The sequence below is a fragment of the Panulirus ornatus genome, chromosome 37, assembly GCF_036320965.1.
Source record: "Panulirus ornatus isolate Po-2019 chromosome 37, ASM3632096v1, whole genome shotgun sequence".
In the NCBI taxonomy this organism is placed as follows: Eukaryota; Metazoa; Arthropoda; class Malacostraca; order Decapoda; family Palinuridae; genus Panulirus; species Panulirus ornatus.
The window spans coordinates 13,442,013-13,463,762 of NC_092260.1; the positions used below are offsets into that span (position 1 = coordinate 13,442,013).

Consider the following 21,750-nt stretch of genomic DNA (forward strand, 5'->3'; position numbering starts at 1 on the left):
CTTGTTCATCTGTGAGATACTGATGGTCTGGTTCCCCCACCCCCAACCTCAACGTTACGTGTATGACCTTCTTAACCTGACGTGTGCTTCCTTCTCGACGTGATGTTGACCCTCGATGTGATGCGTGTCCTCCTCGACGTGACATGCCTAATTCGACATGGTGTTTGTCCCCTATCGACCCGACATGCCGCTTTCGACCTGACATGTTGCCTTCGACCCGACATGCCGCTTCGATCTGACATGTCGCTACCGACCTGACATATTACCCTCGACCTGAAATGTCGCACTCGACCTGTCATATCGCCCTCGACGTGGTTAAAACGTCAGCCCAACATGCCGTCCTCGACCTGAGATTAAAACGTCAGCCCAACATGCCGTTAACCCAACATTTCGCCCTCGACTTGATATGTCGACCCTACCTGACATGTCGTCCTCGATATGCCCCTGGCGTGAGGGATGCGGTGGGCGTCGCAGTAGCAAGGCAGGGGAAACCAGAGCATCAATCGATGTCCCGTGCACCAGGCCCTCCCTACCTGCACCACACATCCAGCCCTCACCCACCAGGACCTCCCTACCTGCACCACACATCCAGCCCTCACCCACCAGGCCCTCCCTACCTGCACCACACATCCAGCCCTCACCCACCAGGCCCTCCCTACCTGCACCACACATCCAGCCCTCACCCACCAGGCCCTCCTTACCTGCACCACACATTCAGCCTTCACCCACTAGGCCCTCCCTACCTGCACCACACATCCAACCCTCATCCATCATCCTTCATGATTCATCCATCACTCTCGTCTTGTCATTCATGACTGTACAGTTTAACTTCCTACAGTTAACCAAAACACAGTATTAGCTTGGTACCTTACTGTGAGCCTGTGCACGCTTGGAATAATGTGACTGTAGCAAGTTGACCGTATTTCCTTATAAGCCATTACTGTAGGAAGTTCTTCAGTCATGGAATCGTGTATGCCAGACTTACAGTCGGCACCATGCAGAGTGCATGACAGTCATTGTCGTATGTATCCTACCCATGTAAGTCAACGCACATGACTGAGTGTAAGTATGACGAGTAGATTATATAGGTAGAATATTTTCTGATTATTACGTTGAATCATGAGATCTCATTGCTAGGAAGATATTTCTAACTAGTTTTTTGAGCTGATGATTAAAACAAAGTATGCGATTTCATTACTAGTTAGATTATCTATATATGGTAAAATTGCACAACAATTTCTGTTGGGTGTCATTATCAATTAGGTTATTTTCGTCTCATAACTACCGTACGAAGTTATATGATTTCATTATCTCTTGGATTGTTTCTGTCTCATGATTACAACAGATTATGGAGCTTCATCACCAGGTAGACTGTATTCGTCAGATAGTCTTACTACGGGATAGTCGGTGGCCTGGCTCTCTGTGTACTCATCTGTGTGACCGAAATTGATAACTCCGTAACGGCATGACGGACTTTCTTTAAAGACGTTATGACCAAAGTTGGGGAAGACGACAGAGCTCACGGCTCAAATACATTTCAGGTGCTGGACTTTTCGAAACAGTAATCTCTTAGTTGATACGTAATTGACCATAACTGGCACAGGCCACCGAAGCTAACTGTGCTGTATTGTGCCGGCCGCGGCTCTGGACAGGCCACCATTGAGTTGGGGTCAAGGTTGGGGTAGGCCGTACCTGGGGCGGATGGTGGTCTGGGGAAGAGAGGGGGGCCGTGCAGGAGGGTGAGTGACGTGATGGGAGGGTCGTGAAGGGGGTGAGGGTTTGGGGAAAGGGAGGGCAGTGCAAAGAGAGGGTGTGGGTGTGGAAGGCCATGCAAAGGGTCGGAGGAGGAAAGGAGAGTGGCAGGGGTGTGAGTCGGTTGAGGTGGGGGTGCGAATGGCGGTGTTAAGGGCAGGGTAGGGCAGTGCAAGGGACGGGGGAAGGAGGAAGGGAGGGCCATGCAGGGGTTAGGGGTCGGGGAAATGCAGGGCTGTGGTGGTCGAGGCACGGGAGGTTAGGGCGAGGTTAGGGGGTCAGTGGAGTGGAGGGCCGTTCAGGGGGGAGGGGCAGAGGGTCGGGGTTATATAATGGACCGTTGTCCGTCCGGCCACTGTAGCCACCACGAGAAGGCTCGAAGCCTCGAAGTGGATTCCAGGCCGGCCCAAGAAATTAGTTACAACCAATTATGGAAATTCTATGGCTAGGAAGATTATTGCCATCTGATAATTACATTAAATTATTAAAGTTCGTTACCAGATTATTATTTTCCTTTGATAAAAAAAAGGACGGATTTCACTGCCAAGTGGTTTATTTTTGTTTGTAAACTCCAATCACGGGATTTGATTGCCTGTTAGATTATGTTCCTCTGATCATCACGACAGATCATGGGATTTCATTACCGGGTAGATCAATCCCCATCTGGTAATCAAAACAAATTACGAGATTTTATGACGAGGTGGATTATATTTATCTGATGATTATAACAAATGGTGGGATTTCCTGGTGGGTTTCAGTGCCAGGTGCCGTTTTTTTTTTTTCTTTTTTTTGAGGGGGGGAGAAAACGGTTCATAGTTGGACGGGAATATTTACCGTTATATCTGGTATATTCTGTATATAATCGTATATCGAATGAAATGCAGAAATTCGAGTATGTAGTCAGATTAGCGTAATGTATTTACGGAATATAACTAAAGCATACGGGCATAGCAAGCTGCAGTATGAGTGTATTGTTTTTTTGTGCACACACATACACGTGTGTGTGTGTGTGTGTGTGTATGTGTGTGTGTGTGTCTGTGAAATTTTGTCTGTACTTAGTGTTTGTTCCCGTATATATATATATATATATATATATATATATATATATATATATATATATATATATATATATATATATATATATATTTTTTTTTTTTTTTTTTCTTTCTTTTTTTAAACTATTCGCCAGTTCCCGCGTCAGCGAGGTAGCGTTAAGAACAGAGGACTGGGCCTTTGAGGGAATATCCTCACCTGGCCCCCTTCTCTGTTCCTTCTTTTGGAAAATTAAAAAAAAAAAATAATGAGAAGGGAGGATTTCCAGCCCCCAGCTGCCTCCTCTTTTAGTCGCCTTCTACGACACGCAGGGAATACGTGGGAAGTATTCTTTCTCCCCTATCCCCAGGGATAAAATATATATATATATATATATATATATATATATATATATATATATATATATATATATATATATATACATTAGGGAGGCAGCGTTAAGAACAGAGGACTGAGCCCTAGACGGAATATCCTCACTTGGCTCCCTTCTCTGTTCATTCTTTTGGAAAATTAAAAAACGGGAGGGAAGGATTTCCAGCCCCCCCCCTGCTCCCTACCCTTTTAGTCGCCTTCTACGACACGCAGGGAATACGTGAGAAGTATTCTTTCTCCCCCATCTCCACTTCCCCGTAAAGATATATATCCACATTCACCATTGGAAAGAGAAATAAGAAATAAGTACTTTCGTTTATTACATCCTCAGACAGAGTGGGAGAGATACAAGTGCTGAGGTCCTTAAAGGCACAGAGGTAGCAGTGAGGCGGGGCTTCATTATCCCCGTGGAGAGCACGTGGGCACTAATTATGTGACCTGACATCTGACCTTCCTCTCCTTACATGGTATGTGGACAGGGTTATTCTGGCGGATACTTCTTAATAGTTATTTCAGTTAGCAGTCTGTCACATTTAGAATTGCCAAAAGACATATTCACGTCGTGATCAAATGTGCCAGAGATCAAACACGATTCAATTACATTTCTTTCACTGAAGCAATTTGAGTTAGCTGTGGTCTTGGCTCCTTCCCAGTCGATATGGTGATCAAAGGCAGCTTTATGTTGCAATAAGCCGTTGCTCTGTTGGGCTGTCCTAACACTATACTTATGTTGTGAGATCCTAGTGTCTAGATTTTTCCCCGATTGTCCAATAAAAAATTGATTACAGTCTTTACATGGGACTTTATAAACAACACCTGTATTATTTGATGGGCTGTTTTTTATGAGGTCTTTCTTGATGGTGTTGTCATATTTGAATACTACTTGTACATTAAGTTTTTTGTGAATGTGAACACATTCGTGACTTTAGTGTCTCCTTTTGTGCGTCCCATTTCAGATTCATTCGAAAAAAAAGCAAGGATTTGTTTAGAAAGCTGAATCCCTAAATGTAAAGTATCCTTATAGATTAGTGAGTTTTTGTATGGAATCGCTGTTCACCAACGTCTCGGTAAATGATGTGTTAACCTTCCTCCCAAACATCTTGGAAAACAACATTGAAGGCATCCCCAGTAAAAGATATAATTAAACTAGTAAGATTGTGTGTAGAGAATTCATCTTTTGTGTTTGAGGGCAAACATTATACACAACAATTCGATATGGCAAGGGGTAATCCCTTCTCCCCTGTGTTAGCAAATATTTACATGGAGTATTTTGAAAGCCATTTGCTAAACACTATAAAGGAACAAAACATAGTTTGGCTCCGATATGTGGAGGACGTACTTTGCTTTTGGCATAATAATCTACCCATTGAGGATTTTTCTTTTACATAAGTTAAACTCGTTACCTGCCTCCATAGAATTTACTCATGAAGTCGAAATGAATGATAAGTTATCCTTTTTGGATATAGAAGTTATCAAGGATAAAGGTATCTTAAAAACTAAGGTTTACAGAAAACCTACATATATACTGTCTTATCTCCACTATTATTCAAATCATATTAATGTAAAAAGATCGGTTTTCATATCTATGTATCAGATCCTGAATTTTTGGATGATGAACTGAAAATGATTCAGTACATTGGACAGAAGCTAAGATACCCGATGAATATGCATAACGAGTGTCAGAATACAGCAGGGAAACGTTTCTATAGTGGCCAAAATGATAAGCCAGAACATAAAAGTTACCAAAGAACCCTTCTTCTTCTCTTCCATGAGAATTTTCTCGAATGTGATCACATTATCAAAAACTTAATGTTCAAGTAATATTCAAATATGACAATACTATCAAGAAAGCCCTCATAAAATGTAGCCCATCAAATAATACAGGTGTTGTTTATAAAGTCCCATGTAAAGATTGTAACCAATTTTATATTGTACAATCGGGAAAGATATGGAAACTAGGATCTCACAACATGAGTGTAATATGAGGACAGCCCAACAGAGCAACGGTTTATTTCAACATAAAGCTGCCTTTGATCACCATATCGACTGGGAAGGAGCTAAGACCATAGCTAAATCAAATTGTTTTGAATGATATTTGATCTCTGGCACATTTGATCTTAATGCAAATATGTCCTTTTGCCATTTTCAATGTGACAAACTTTTAACTGAAATAATCATCAAGAAGTATCCACCAGAATAATTCTGTCCACATACCATGTAAGGAGAGGAAGGTCAGATGTCAGGTCACATAATTAGTGCCCACGTGCTCTCCACGGGGATAATGAAGCCCCGCCTCACTGCTACCTCTGTGCCTTTAAGGACCTCAGCACTTGTATCTCTCCCACTCTGTCTGAGGATGTAATAAACGAAAGTACTCACAGTCTCTTATTTCTCTTTCCAATGGTGATTGTGTGTGTGTATATATATATATATATATATATATATATATATATATATATATATATATATATATATATATATATATATATGTTGCTTTTATTCAATCTATTATTGAATTTATTTATCTCTGTATTCAGATTTAGATTTATATCTGTATGGGAGTGTATAACATAATTTCACACGTCCTCTGTGTCCGCTGCCAACATTTGTCCTGGTAACAAACTTGCGTTTTATTAACACAATATTTCGCGCACGGGAAACACCGGTGCCACAGACACACAAATTACTCTCGATGTTTCTGGTCCACAGTTATCCTCCCTTACCCCCCCCCCCCCTCCCCCCCCAGTAAAGAACTAGAATAATCCTGGTATTTCTGTTTTTGGCTTTGGTAGTTAGGAAGGTGATGATGTAGGGTTGGGGAGGTCCAGTGGAAAGACAGTAAGGTAGTTGTGCAGTATTAATAGGCATGGTGTAGGGTCGCTGAAATGTGGTAAGGTTTGTCTAATGATGTATTTCTGGTGCCATTACAGGAGATGCTCATGGTACAGTTGCCTGCGTGTGACAGGCATGAAGGCTTGATGCATAGTGCATTACAAAAGCGGGAGGACTTTGCGGGAATTCTGTAAGAGGCTTATGTCCCTAAGATTAATCGTAGGAACATTTGTTAACATCTGGAGCCGCAAAGCGGTCACCGGGTAACCGCTCAGCGTCTTAAAAGCATTTCTGGTCCTGAACTTATCATCCATTACGGAAAAATCTGAACGTGACACCTACGATATCTTTAATTAATTGAAGTTTGATTACATGCTCAGGCCTGAGAAGAAAAGGTTCGTATTGCGAACATGTGTTGTGCGTCCTGAGGACACGGCTGTGCGTGAAGCACGATGAAAATACGACAGAGTTGAGGGGCAACCGACCAGGGAGAGGCGATCCTTAATATGCACTAACAGGACCTTATGATGGTGCCCTCGTTACTCTGTGGTGGATGGTCATGATGTTCTCCGACCGTATGGGTGAAGGGTGGCAAGGTCTCCACCACCTGTATAGTGGAAGGTCTCCACAACTTGTATGATGCCATTACAGTTTGCATGTTGGACGACAAGTGTTCCTTTGTCTACACGTTCTGATGCATCGTTGAACGAATGAGTAATCAGTTAGACTGAATTTCAGTCATCTTATTCGAATAAAAGGAGTGCATGAAATGTGAATTATATAGTATAGTAAGTGAAGGAACATAAGAGTGAATACTGTATTGATACTGCACAAATATATTTTCGAACACTGGAAACGAATTTCGAAGCCATCCTCCGGCACGGTGAACACCCTTTCAATACATCGTTGAGGAGAGGTCCTCGCCTTTCCTCTCCATTTGATTAGCTAAACCCAAGGTGCAAGACTTTTCACCGTATAATGAGATCGAAACATGTTTAAGTGCTATCGGTCCCAGGTTTATGAAATCAGTACTTCAACGGGAGGCTGTTTTACCCGTACTTACATGCATATCATATATATTTTTTTGTTCTTTCTCCCTTTCTATTTCGTTCTTGGCCTCCTAGTTCTTCGTTATTTCGTCTCTACATCTCATGAAGATCAGTTGTTCTGCTGAACGGTCCTCCGCCTGGTGCGCTCTAGATGTTGAAGAGACGTCCTACTGCTGAGGAAGAGGACCAGTCTATTTTCCTATCATGATTCTCTCTATATATTTCCTATTATTATTCTCTCTATATATTTCCTATTATTATTCTCTCTATATATTTCATGCTGGTGGGCCTCTCCTAGTCTCTGACTCCTTGAGCACGACAGCACGTCCCTTGATAAGGATCAGGTCAAAGGACAGGTCATCATCGACAAAGGGTCATACTGTTGTACTTAAGAAACTCCAGGGTGAGGATGTTGTGTGAGCAATACGGAGGCCTTTACAGAAGCTACAGGCGAGACGTGCTGCACCGGGTTGCTACTGTGTGAGGATCTTATGGAGGAGGTAAAGCTTTACTTTTATAGTTCGTAGATGCCAGGTGGATGCGAAGCACGTTAAGCTCGCAAATGTGCAGACGCGCACACATAAACACTTGTTCAGTCAGCAGTACATGTTGGCCTAATATCACGAAAAAACAGGATGAACATTCGCTTCGACTTTCAATATTGCTCGATATAAATCAGATGCTTTCTTAGTTTTCTTTTTCAATGTCAGTATTGACCACACTTTACCGGAAGTACCATATTTTGGATGAAATTAGTTATCGTATACAATAGTTTATCAATTTGTATCGTTGAGGAAAGAAATTAGGATTGTGTGCATATGTACTCAAAAAGAAAACGTTTATTGGATGAAATGGATGAAAGAAAACGTTTATTGGATGAAATGGATATCGTTTTCATCAGTATACGGAGGTGGCCTCTTACAACTACACCTGTACTGGTTCTATGGAAGGACTGAGGAGGTTGGTAATTGTTTACCTGTATCCTGTTGAGGCAAGATGTAGCGCCGCCTGGGTATCATGAGGGCTGGGAGGTTGTGGGTCAAAACCTCAGCTTTAAATTTGGTTAAGTTCAGCTTTAGTAAAAAGTAGAGTCCCGACAGAGTACAAAGAGAGTTCAGATGAATGAGATTACACTTTGAACTCGGTTCAAGAAATGGAGAGTGTGCCGGTTCGAGACGGAGGATAAACATCACGGGGAACACAGTGCTGGTGGAATCCAGGGGTTAAGTCAGTCTGAGCTTTGAGCCATGAGGCACCCTGACCTGTTACGACCGGGTCGGAACCATTGCTACGACTCGCATCGTCAACACAGCCAAGATCCTTGCGTCGACCCTCTACCTTGGTCATGAGCCGTGGATTTGCAGGAAGTCGCACCTTTACCCTCGCCGTGGACTTGAAGGACTCTCCCCAACCCACACCATAGACCTGCAGGACTCTCCCCAACCCACACTCTAGACCTGCAGGACTCTCCCCAATCCACACCCTGGACCTGCAGGACTCTCTCCAACCCACACTCTTGACCTGCAGGACTCTCCCCAATCCACACCCTGGACCTTCAGGACTCTCACCAGCCCTAACCAAGGACCTGCAGGACTCTCACCAACCCTAACCAAGGACCTGCAGGACTCTCCCCAACCCACACCTTGGATACAGGAACATTTTCACACAGCTCCTCCCTCCCCTCTCACCTTGCTCAGAGTGGACCCTCCGTTCAGCCAGCCAGAGAATCCGGGAGTTCGTGTGGGGTTTCACCTAAAGACAATTTTTTTTCCCTGAACTTCAAACTTTGTTGGGAGTGGAGGTTAGTGGCGGTAAACCGGGGCTGGTGGGCCGGGATGGAAAAGTCGAGGAGCCTGTCGTCAACCCTCACTCAACATACTCACTTTTTGCTTGGAAAATTTCATGGGTCTAACTTGGCAGTCTGGGAAGAGATGCCATCGTATGATTTGGATGTTTAGAACATCAGTCAAGAACGCCTATCAGTTCATCGACTCGTCTATGAAAAATTACATCTAGTTACGTAGCTTGAAAAGTTTTGATGTAAATTTTTTTTTTTTCCACCTCTGTACTTCGCACAGACTCATTTCATATCTTGTTTTTAATGACCGTCGCTCACGCTTGTTTACGGCATCATGGTCTACATGACCTGGACTGAGGGATCATGAATACGGAGGTGACAAACAAGGTTTCCCAGCCTGTGTCTGGCGCTGGCTTGATGAAGTGAGGCGCCCCCGCCCACCTGACCCTGAGTGAAGCTGACATTAAAAGCTCCCCTTCACCTGGGGTGTAGGGAGAGCAGGAGTGAAGGTACGGCCAGCGAGCGGGTGAAAGTGAGAGACAGGAGTGGAGGGAGCGACGGAGTGAGTGAGTGTGAGAGGTAGATAGATGGATAAATGAATAAATAGATAGATAGATAAGATAAGATAAGATAGATAGATAGATAGAGAGAGAGAGAGAGAGAGAGAGAGAGAGAGAGAGAGAGAGAGAGAGAGAGAGAGAGAGAGAGAGAGAGATAGTGTACATCATTGTGATAATTCTACATCGTATTTATGTCTGTTCGTTTTTTTATTTTTTTTTTTTGTCACGGTGATGTATGCCAGTGTGTAATAATACCCCGGAAAAAAAGAAATATATGTATAACACCAAGTCAAAATGAATTTAATGCCATTTTGAAAATTTATATGTAGTCATTACTATCATTTATGGGTCGGCATCAGTTCTCTGGTACATAGTATTTGCCGTGTCCACCAGTCGCTCCTGTGTCCATCATCCTTTTCGTGTGCTCGCGATAGCTCGGGTTCTATTTACTGAACGTCAATCAAGCAGCGTCTTCGTACGGCACACGGCGCCAGTCAAGATCCTTATAAATTTTGGGGTCAGTAGGTCAAAGGTCAAAAAGAGCGACAAGCAGAACACCGAACACGTCACGATCTTTTCCTTGTTTTTCTAGAGGTACATATAACTGCTACAAATTTCGATGCCTTTGAACTTAATTTTTTTTCGTTCCAAAAGAGACAATTTTTTTTATTCTTATTGTTTTGTTGTTGTTAGTTTGCAAAATTGAGATATTTCATATATATATATATATATATATATATATATATATATATATATATATATATATATATATGTTATATATATATATATATATATATATATATATATATATATATATATATATATATATATATATATATATATATATATATATATATTTTCCCTGGGGATAGAGGAGAAAGAATACTTCCCACGTATTCCCTGCGTGTCGTAGAAGGCGACTAAAAGGGAAGGGAGCGGGGGGCTGGAAATCCTCCCCTCTCAGTTTTTTTTTAATTTTCCAAAAGAAGGAACAGAGAAGGGGGTCAGGTGAGGATATTCCCTCTTAAGGCCCAGTTCTCTGTTCTTAACGCTACCTCGCTAACGCGGGAAATGGCGAATAGTATGAAAAAAAAAGATATATATATATATATATATATATATATATATATATATATATATATATATATATATATATAATGTTGCCTTTGTCTTTGAGCGTGTATGTGCGTGTCCGTGCGTTTATAAGCCTTTTAACCGTAACGTTGCCAGCTTATGTTTTCCGCTTATATCCAGGCAGGAATGGTCGTTATTGTCGTTTAGGATCCAGCAGGTCTCACTCAGCCTGGCAGGCACGTGCCCTTCCCGGTCCTACTGACGGGCCCCGTCCTTCAGCGCTTCGTGCAGGAGGAGGTTCGTTGGGTTGTGTGTGCGGCCAGCCTCTCACTCTCCTCGAGGCCCGCTCTTCCCGGGGGAAATCATGCCACAGATACCAATAATGAAGACCACAAAGGTAATACACTCGGTCTATTTTTGTAGTTGGTCTTCGTAAAAGGAAAATGAAGATTAACGTGATAACCGGCGCTATTTTTTTCACATCTCGGTATTGTAAATGAAATACCAGCGGTCATGTTCGAGTAATTAACGGACGGCTCAGATGGCTGATTTTTTTTAAACTACAGTGAAACTTTGTGGTCGAGTAGTAATTACGTTGCATTTTAAACGCCGAAGAAGGACAGCGGCTTTTCTCTGAATGACTTGCGAGTATGTCTATTAATGCTAAAATTACGTCTAATGGTTCTCAGCGAAAAATCCTCCTTTCTGTCCGTGATCAGCACACATTATATATCAATTCTCGGGACTGGCTCCTGCCGTTAGAGTCAGCCTGACTGACTGACCGACTGACGCAGCAAGGTTTGCAGGGAATGAGCCTCGCGCATTCATCATAATGTGTGTTTATCACGAACCACAGGGGAAGGAGGACTTCCAGCGAACTGCCACCGTGGCCGTACTTCGATAGCATCCGTGAGCATGACTGGTAATGTCTAGGGGTCTGCGGAAGAGCACCCTCCTGCCGCTGGTCTGGTGACTGATCCGCTGCGTATATCAACAAATGGACGGGGAGAGAGAGAGAGAGAGAGAGAGAGAGAGAGAGAGAGAGAGAGAGAGAGAGAGAGAGAGAGAGAGAGAGAGAGAGATTCCAGCGCGATCATGTGGTATGTGACTGAGATTCAGGCGTTGTGCGCGTTGAACCCTCTATCTCTCTCTTCTGACATAACGAAACTAATGGAGGTCTGAGATGGCATGCAGGCAGACAGGAGGAAGTTCTGCTGCTGCTCTGTGCGAGGACATCACCACAGCCCTCCTCCTTTCTTACCTGTGCCAGGATCATACCAACTTTCCTGTATCATAACAGCTCACAAGTGCATGGTGGCCTGTGGTACTTCAGACTTACGTAAAGTAGCGTGCAGGAGGCAGGGGGTTTGTGCAGAGGTTTGAGACGTCGTAGTTAATGGGAATCTTGTCGTAGCGTTCACAGGGCTACTTGTCGTCGTATCAGTAGGAGATTTTAGTCGTCGCACTTAAATAAGTCACTAGTTCTCGTCGCCGTCGTATTCGAAGGGTTTTAATCTTTGTATCAAAAGGAGTTCTAGATATCGTGCTTAACAGGTCTCCAGTCGTCGTACTGAAGGGGATGCTAGCCATGGTTTCTAAGGCGCCTCTATTGTTGTTTATCAGGGGGTTTAGTGGTCGTGTTCGAGAGGCATTAGTTATTTTGTTCAAGGGGGTCATGGTCGTCGTGTTTAATCTTATATGTGGCACTTGGTCATTTTCTTTTTCTTTCCATTAATTTTAGGTTATCTGACACAGCACAGGAAAAATCAGGTCCTTGTCATAGGCCAGCTTATATTAAAAGTAAAAGAATTGGTATGAGAAAAAAGAAAAAAAAGAATGAGTTTATCAAGGGTTTGCTGAATGGACTATCAGAGGTGGAACGGATAAAGGAACAGGGATAGGAAAAAGATGGAAGAGAATTCCACAGCTTCCGTGTGCGATGGAAGTTGTCATAACAGCCAATCCTCGTGTGGCTGGCTCCTCACACAGAAGCTGTGGGAAGCAGCCACTAGACGTGTACCGCTGATTACAGTTCATGGCGGCTGGGGCACAAGCAGAGAAAAACATGCGCTGGACGGAAAGGTGTGGCTGAAGAGGGTTGATAAAGCAGAAAACTTTTGATTTCACTCTTGTTAAGAGAGGGATATGTGAACGGTACCCCGTACTGGGGCGGAGTAAGCTCCTGTGGATATGGTGTGGCTCTTAGCAAGAATAGTATTTGCAGCACTTGCACGACGTCCCTAGCAACTGACAAACAGATTTAACAACGTAAGGTTTCCAGGATACTGTGAAGGGTATGGTTGTCTGCAAAATGTTTATTTTGCTGCAGGGTTGAATGGAGATGTTTTGGAATTGGGCAGTAGGAAACGAATGAGATTTTAAAAAGACTTACACAAATAAATTGCCTTTGGCATTGTAAACTTTACCAGGATACTGCTTCCCCATTCCACGATGTTCCATATGTAGGAATTAGGAGAGTATATATGTTCAGTGCGATGAAAGAACGAGTATCGGAGTGAGGAGGAGAGGGAAAGTGAGTTGAAGTATCTAGAGTGGAATCGTCAACATGAGAGGGAATTAGGGGTCCAGACTGAGGAAAGATAAATATGGAGAGAAGAGAGAGGGTATGTGATAGGATAGAACCCTAAGGGACACCGCCGTTGATAAGGTAAGAGGGAGGAATGAGTATATGACATCTGAAAGTATTTTGGAAACCATATATATATATATATATATATATATATATATATATATATATCCCTGGGGATAGGGGAGAAAGAATACTTCCCACGTATTCCCTGCGTGTCGTAGAAGGCGACTTAAAGGGGAGGGAGCGGGGGGCTGGAAATCCTCCCCTCTCTATTTTTTTTTTAATTTTCCAAAAGAAGGAACAGAGAAGGGGGCCAGGTGAGGATATTCCCTCAAAGGCCCAGTCCTCTGTTCTTAACGCTACCTCGCTAATGCGGGAAATGGCGAATAGTTTGAAAGATATATATATATATATATATATATATATATATATATATATATATATATATATATATATATATATATATATATATACATATATATATATATCTCGAATAATACCCTCCAACAGCCAGGACTCGCACCCAGGTACTTTTGCGTGGTAGTCGGGGACGTAACGGCTAGGCTATGATTACTTGTAATCGAATAGTTATTTTCCTATTTAGGGACTATCATAGCCTAGCAATTGGAGTTCCCGACTACCACGCAAAAGGTCCTGGGTTCGATTCCCGGTTGTTGGAGGGTATTATGTGTTCTATGAAAGTGCTCGTTCATGTGCACTACATTTGTGTTCATATACCTTTGCGTTTGTACAGTAAGGTTCTGGAAAATGCTAGCTGCTGGTAATGTGAGCCTGATGGGACTTGACTGGTGTAGACCCACTTGCTCATGGATCTGAGACGAAGGGTGTTCGATTTCCTGTAATCGAATGGTCATTTCCCTATTAGGGGCGATCATAACCTAGCAGTTAGCGTTATGACTAGCACACAAAAGGTCCTGGGTTTGATTCCTGGCTTTTGGAGGGTATTATGTGATAAATATATGGCAGAAGAGTTCTGTCAGATTTATCAAACTTGATCTTTTACTACGTAACCCATACTGATTATCAGTTATAGTTTATCGTCTAAGGATTTATTGAACTTATCCCATATAGCTTTCAAATACAATACCGAGAATCGACATAAAACAGGTGGGGCTATTTTTTGGAAGTGCGTTTTCGAAAAAAAATGGTGTTTCATTTACAAACTTCCAGTCGACTGGCTTTTTCTGTTCTCGTAGCAATTGATTTATCGAGTGTTTAGAAATATCTGCCGCGTGAAGAACAAATATCACCAGTGGCACTTATAGCGATTTGTTGAATATCTTGATCGGGAATGCTAATTGTCAGCAAAAACTTTTACAGTTATTCTTGCTAAATGTCGTCAGGACGAGATGACATATTCAGGCCTAATTTTGCTAAATAATGCAGCGCATCATTGTTTTGAATGTTATGAATGTTTGATGTCTGATTACCTCTCCCTGGGAATACATTTTGCGTTTGTGGAATAATTGACTATGGATTTTTAGATCGTAAACACAGACTCGGAATACTTATATCTTGCGAGGGATCCGTTCCTTCACTACCGTTCTTTGTTGTCTTCGTTAAGTTGTGGGTCTACGGTATCTCTCTCTGGTTGGTTGTATTCATGTTCCTAACATATATGAATCACTCTTTAAGGATTTTTCTTCACGTGGTCGGAAATTCACTTTTCACATTTCTTTTTTTCTTACTGATTTTGCCTTTCTTTCTCCTGTATTGTTGTAATCTTAAACCTATATTTTCAAGATGCTATTGACGGCCGCTGAGTCTAGATGACCTCCCTGTGCAGGCTTTTCTAACGATCAATCAGGTCACTAATTTCTCTGTTCGTCCCGAATGTCACATCTTCCTCACTTGTGTCCTCTTAAGACTATGGTCGCTTTCACGAAGTATTGTATTTTCAAAGATGCTCCTCATCTTTTCAAGTGTCTTACCTCATTTTATCGAAATTCGCTGTAAAAAAAGGAAAGTTGCGCACTGTGATGCTGTTCTACTTTGAAACCGAGACCTTAAAGGAAGTTCATTGGTTATTGTCACGGGTTCGTGCCGGGTATTAAGTACGCCTCTGTAATGGACGAGAGGAAGGTAATTAGGAGGACTAGTGAGTAGTCCTCCCTGGCGAGTCTCTATGTTGATGTAAACCTTGTGGGGATTTTCCGCTCCTAATTGCATTACACTCGTAATTAGACTCTGTTGGATGTCGTTCAGAAATCTTAGAGATCCTGTTGTTGTTGTTGTTGTTGTTGTTGTTTTTGTTGCTTGTGATAAAAATGTGACATTTACGACCGCGGGTGAAAATGTCATGGTCAGATATTTATGCATGTTATTTGTGTATTCTCTTTCTCTTGATATTCTCTAACAGAGGAAGTTCTGTCAGATGTATGGCCGAAACTCCCACATGATATCATAGGGTAGACAACTTTAATTCTTTGCCCATTAATAAGATAAATGTGACATCAGCAGATGGCTTCAAACTGTCCGGGAAAGTTAGACTCATTATACCATACATGGCGGGTTGGCTGTGGGATGGAGTCTGGTGTTCACTGCTGGGGTACTGACCCAGTTTACCCTCGGCTACTTGCTACTATAGTTGCCGATATTACCAGGACCCCAGCTGGTGTCCTGGCTGGTGCTGGTGATGGTGGCTCTGGCTGTCGGCGCCCTGGCCGTGTGGAGGCCGCCTGAGAGTGTGTTCTGTGGTAACACTGATGCGGAGCTCCGGCTGCCGCTGTATTTAGCTACCTCGCTAAGGAAATTTTATAGGTCATTTGCTGGCGTTAGTAAATTCACTCAAGGGGGATTTTAGGAAAATATTGCATGATAAAGGAGAAGTAAATCTCAATTGGGTTAAAAATTCGTGCGGGAACTCCTCTTGGCTGGAGTGGGAGCTCTCAGGCAACATAATTTATGGCCTCCTTGTTATTCACTCTTTTTTAATGAAGGTTACGGTGATGTTGCGGCTCCGCGAGCAGTGTGGGAGTGTAGCTGCCTCTGTTTGGCGGAAATTCTCTTCCGTTGTTTAGGAGCGTTTAACCGTTTGTCTGAAATACGCTCCCCCCTCCCTTTCTCATTCTCGGTTTGCTTCTCTGTGTCTACGTCTGTTGGTATTGATATTCCGGTAAACTAACGCTGTGTGAAATTTACTGAAGTTCATCTCCGAGAAATTGCCTGTTAAGGGAGCTTTCAGATTTCCCCAGTGTGTATTACTTTGTAGTGCATGATGCCTAAGGCTGCTGGGTCTAGCTCGGGCACTGCATGGTCCTTCTGTATAACATAACAATCCCATGCCTGACAGTTGCCACCAGGAACTGTTGTAGGTGGAGAGGTGAGCGTGAAGTTGATATTTCCTCATTCAGGTGAGCTCGTAGATGGGCGCTCACTGGGACTGTGTACGCTAAGAGGTGAGATGTGATATCCTGCTGTCGGTAGCTGAGGCTGTGTTGTCCAGCGGATGGAAGCTGAGGCTGTGGTATCCAGCGGATGGGAGCTGAGGCTGTGGTATCCAGCGGGTGGGAGCTGAGGCTGTGGTATCCAGCGGATGGAAGCTGAGGCTGTGGTATCCAGCGGATGGGAGCTGAGGCTGTGGTATCCAGCGGGTGGGAGCTGAGGCTGTGGTATCCAGCGGGTGGGAGCTGAGGCTGTGGTATCCAGCTGTCGGGAGCTGAGGCTTTGGTATCCAGCGGGTGGGAGCTGAGGCTGTGGTATCCAGCTGTCGGGAGCTGAGGCTTTGGTGTCCAGCGGGTGGAAGCTGAGGCTTTGGAGTCTAGCTTTGGTCTCCACAACACCTTCCGTACAGACCCACACGAGAAATTATACTGGAAGGCTCTCAACACTGAGGCCAGCTCCATCAACATTATACGTTAGTGTGATTGGTCTCATAGGCTTAGTGCCTCACGGGCGAGAGAGAGAGAGAGAGAGAGAGAGAGAGAGAGAGAGAGAGAGAGAGAGAGAGAGAGAGAGAGAGAGAGAACGTGGGTCATCATCCAGCGTGTGAGACAGTCACTGAGCCAGTCCAGGAGGGGGGAGTGATGAGCTTAACGTTGGGAATTTGTCTCTTAACACCTGAGTCTCGTCGTCTACTGAGTGATAGTATCGTGGAATATCAACGAGTTTATTTTTCAATGAAATGCCTACAATTTATTAATTTTCTCTCACTTAAAAGTGCCATTAATAGTGAAAATGATTTTCAGAAAGAAGGTGTTCAGAGGTATAAAGTTAGCATAATGCTATTCAGTTGAATGCAGCGAGTGAGATATAGAATACAATAATTTGTTTTTCTTCACAGGCACTGAATAAAATCATTTCGTTTTCATTATCTAGTTGAGAGTTAACTATGCCATTATGAAGAATTAGAAAAGCGTCGGTCCTCTCATTAATGCCAAAAAGCACCGGGTTTACTCATTAAATCTTTCTGCAATAAAAACTAAGGAAGTCTTTTTAAAGAATTGCGTCTCACAGAATACGCGTACACCTTTAAGCATCTTTAGAACGCTTTTTAAAACTCGCTTCTCGTATATTCAACACATATCTTTTTTATTCTCTCTCTCTCTCTTTCCCTCTCTGTCTCTCTCTAATGTAAAGACTCAAGGTCGGGAGGCGTGAGGAGTGGAGGTGTCTGCAGGTATCCGGCCGCACGCCCTGGCTATTTCCAAATTAAGGCCTGGAATATTTCTTTCATGTCGTCTTGGTCGTGTTTATGCCACATGCTTGACATTCAGCCAGACACTAAATATAACCCTAAGTCACATCCGCCAGACTCATGTCGCATGGCATGAGCTTTCGGTGGCATCTACCCTTCCTTGCCCCACGATGTTACCTGTACGGTTCATACGCACCCTTGATTGCGAGGCGACTGCTCACGAGCACGACGGTACGATCATAAGGTTATGATGGCCCCGATCCTTCTTGACCTGACCACCCATAATCAATCAAAGGGTCGGCTATCATACCCCAAGGAACGTATTGTATCCCTGAAGAGTCGCACGGTCGTGGCCAAAGCTCGTGTCACCGTCCCTCAGGTGTCAACAGTAGTTACCCGCTCCAACACCAGCATTCCAGGTACAAGGCCTCAGTCCGTGTGCACAGCACGAACTTCACACGTTATGACCTTATGGTGGACAAAAGTCTTCCTCCTACAGGATGATTGTCCCTGGTACTTGCATCATGGTATTAAGGGTATTGTTTACATATTTTCCAGCTTATGATCGCTATCATTATTTCGGATAACTGAGATGGATAACGTGAATCTGAGACGAGGTTTATAATGATAATCTTTGTTGGTAATTAACTGCATGTGTTATTGCCGGCGATAAAGTTTATACAGATAATCTCTGCTGGTAATATACAGCTGGGTCGACCTACAAAACTGGGGCAAGACAAGAAAATTGGTTCCTGTCACTTCTCATTTGCTTATGACGATTTATCCTGTCATCCTCATCAGCATCCTCCTCGTCATGACTTGTGTATTAGATTCCATTTTATAGAATAATAAGTGTCTATATATGATTACTTCCCTGATTATTTATTTTCAGAGGATTTCATAATTAATTACGTAACTCGTGCTTGATGAATGAAGCAGACGGTAAAGGCACAGCTTTCACATACATCTGTCCGATGGTATATGTGTGTGTGTGTGTGTGTGTGTGTGTGTGTGTGTGTGTGTGTGTGTGTTTAGCTGTTTGCATGTGAAAAATTGTTTTAATTCTGTTGAACCTCGTCGATCACTGACACCGGAGGCGCAACCACACCGGGCCTAGCTAACCGTTGTTCGTGGCTGGTCAATGCATTGCTGAGGAAACACACGCTGAAACGTGGGGAGCATTACGAGGCACTGAAGGTGACAGGCGGAGATGACTACGAGGCGTGTATGGTGGCACGGGTTAATATTCTCGTGTCTCGCGGTGATGTTTACAGCTAGATAATTTCGGTACGTGGTGACTTGTGGATAACCACATTTACTGATGTTCCTCCCTCTGTCAATCGTTTATTTTTTTTGCTGTTTAAAGCACCAGTGATAATGTCTGACGTGAATCTTAATGCTTCCTGCTCAGTGGTCTTGTAACAGGCAAACGCCATGAGATCCAGTGATACAGTGTAACATACAGAAAGATGCAGTGGTGGCGAGAGGTGCGTCAGTTTACCTCAGTTCTTAAGCAGGTCACTTCCACATGGACTGAGGACGTTGTAATGTCCGTAGCACACTGCTAAATCCCGCTGTGCCTTGTTCTCACTGGCTCTTAACCACTCTGTTTCCGGCATCCATTAAGTACAGTGTTATGGCTCATGAATTGTAGATCTAACACGTCTGGGTAAAGTTTGTCTACACCTTATGAAGAACGAATTGTCGTGAGAGGTTGACTCACGTGGATGTTACTTACTTGTACATCGAAGAATTAACGCCTTCATCACGATGATACCGTTCTTGGATTATGAAGAGCTGTTGTCTGACTTCGGTCCTTAAGGATCTTATCAAAGGCCAGGGCATCATAGAGTCATTACCTTCTACCTGTCTCCCGTCTGGCGTGTTGCCGGAGGCAGTAGAGGGTGGGGAGAAAGCCTCTTCTTTGCTAACCTTTTCTTCTACTGCTTGTAAGGGGACTGCATCCTTTTCAGTAGTGTTAATGAGAGACCACCTCGCTTGGTGTTCTGTGTATGTACGTCTCTATATAACTCAAGGGGTCGAGCCGTCTTTACCCATGGGGTTAAGTGACGTCCAGTTATGAACAAGTGTGACTGTCGCTACCACAACCATACCATGACGCGTCAGACACACTCATCCAGTGAGGACATGTTGACCATTGTATGCTTTGTGCTTTATTTTTTTGAACGACAGTGTCTTTGTCTTTTAGTATCCGAAAGTTCCTGGCTAAACGTGGTATGTATTCGCTTCTCTCGCATTCTATTTGCCGCATTTGGAGAATATACAGTGTAATCCTCAAGAAAAGACATCCTTATTTTGATGTTTCGTATGGGCTTCAGCCCAGCAGCACCCCGCCATTCAACACTGTTTTTCTCTCGGGCTGACGCGAGCCTTATTCTTACATAAAAACTTGTTATCTTCCTCCAACAATTTTCATCCCACTCCGCGCGCATACTTACCACTTCCCGCCCTCATCACAAGAGCTCTCCGCCTTCATAAAGGTAGTGGACTTCTTTTTCTCCTCGTGGCCAACCTTCGCCAGAAGCTCCTAGTATCATGTCGTTCCTTGGTTATTTTCTTTTTCTTTCCTGGTCTCATTCACCCCCTGGCACTCCCCTTTAATTACGATGGGAACATTTCTGGCATTCTTGTGTTATTAGATACAGGATATTAGTGTTGTGCTGTAATGCTGGTGCTCAAGGTCTGGATAATGACCTGCCCCAGAGGTAGAGACGGTGGCACCAGCACCAGCACCTCACTGTAGGCCACCACTCACTCACCTCGCGTGCCATGGGGGTATCCTTGTCTTGGTCCAGCAGCCGCACGCTCCTCCCCACCACTGTACCAACCTTCCCCTGATTAAATTTCTTCACAATATGCTTTACTTTACTGCCACAATCTCATTTGCTCTCCCCTTCTTCCTCGCGTCGATTCTCTTCTTTCCCGCCTTGTCTCAGTCCCGTAATGTCCTTTATTTCCTTTTCCTTTGTATTTTCTGGGTTTCTCTGTTCGTTTTCCCCCTCTTTCTGCATCCATCTTTCTCACTGTTTCACACTTCTTGTATTTCTTAATTTTTTCCTTTAATCCTTCTCATCATGTTTTCTTACTCTTTCTAACATCTGCTAATAGTGTTCATGTTATGCACTTCGAGTATTATAATTCTGAGAGCAATGTGAAATGTCTCATTTGTTGTGATCCGTTTTGAGATAAGTATATTCAACAGAATCTTCGTGGGAATCGCCGCCATATTGGCCATATTGATTTGATTACATCACTTAATGAAATGTCGGCCATCCTGGTGACAAAAGTAAATAATCCAAAGTTCGTTGCGATTTTGTTCGAAAAGTTTGATTAATCTAGTTAAGTATTTGATGATTACTGCCAGAGCAACAGTAACCTTAATTAAAGTATTCATCGTATAATCAAGTACTTTCTGTGTTTTTCAACTTTATCGAATGGTTTTTTCCGTCTCTTTAAACAGGTCAATTAGCAATATTAAGCTCGTCCGTTGCTCTGGAAATATCATGAAAATATTCCTTCACTGATGCTCATTGTTTGAAGTATTTTAACACGACGATGCAACCCCTTGAGGGTGAGGACAAAGAGGCCAGGTCGTACTCAAGGGTCGTACCATCCTGTATGGTCGTGCTCGAGGGGCTCATATTGATGTAATTAAGTCTCGAACTAAAATCACTCAGCAGACGCACTTCTGATTTTGAGTGATTGCACGTCGCCACACTGCCATGGTCAATTGATCGTGCCATCCGCCGACAAAATGAGATAAAAGATTTACATTTATAAAGTGTAGGGCAGCCGGTGGTGTGTGTGTTCTTATGAGCGTCGTACTGGTGTGGGAGAAGTGTCACTTCCCCACCTCGCCTGGCTTGGAGGAGGTAAAGTGATACATCTCGTCACGTGGCTTCTCCCGGCCTGATAACTGCTACCCTTGGCTCAGGACGTGGCCAGCTTTCAAGAGATTACGTCACTTAAAGGGAAATTCCTCTGCTAAATAG

The 21,750-nt window shown here is 43.4% G+C and overlaps 1 protein-coding gene across 2 annotated transcripts in view; it reads left to right on the top strand.

The window, feature by feature from the left end:
* The window catches only part of LOC139760512 (normal mucosa of esophagus-specific gene 1 protein-like), a 686,022-nt gene that overhangs the window by 464,212 nt on the left and 200,060 nt on the right, over positions 1 to 21,750 (top strand). The gene's annotated exons all lie outside the window — the stretch shown is intronic.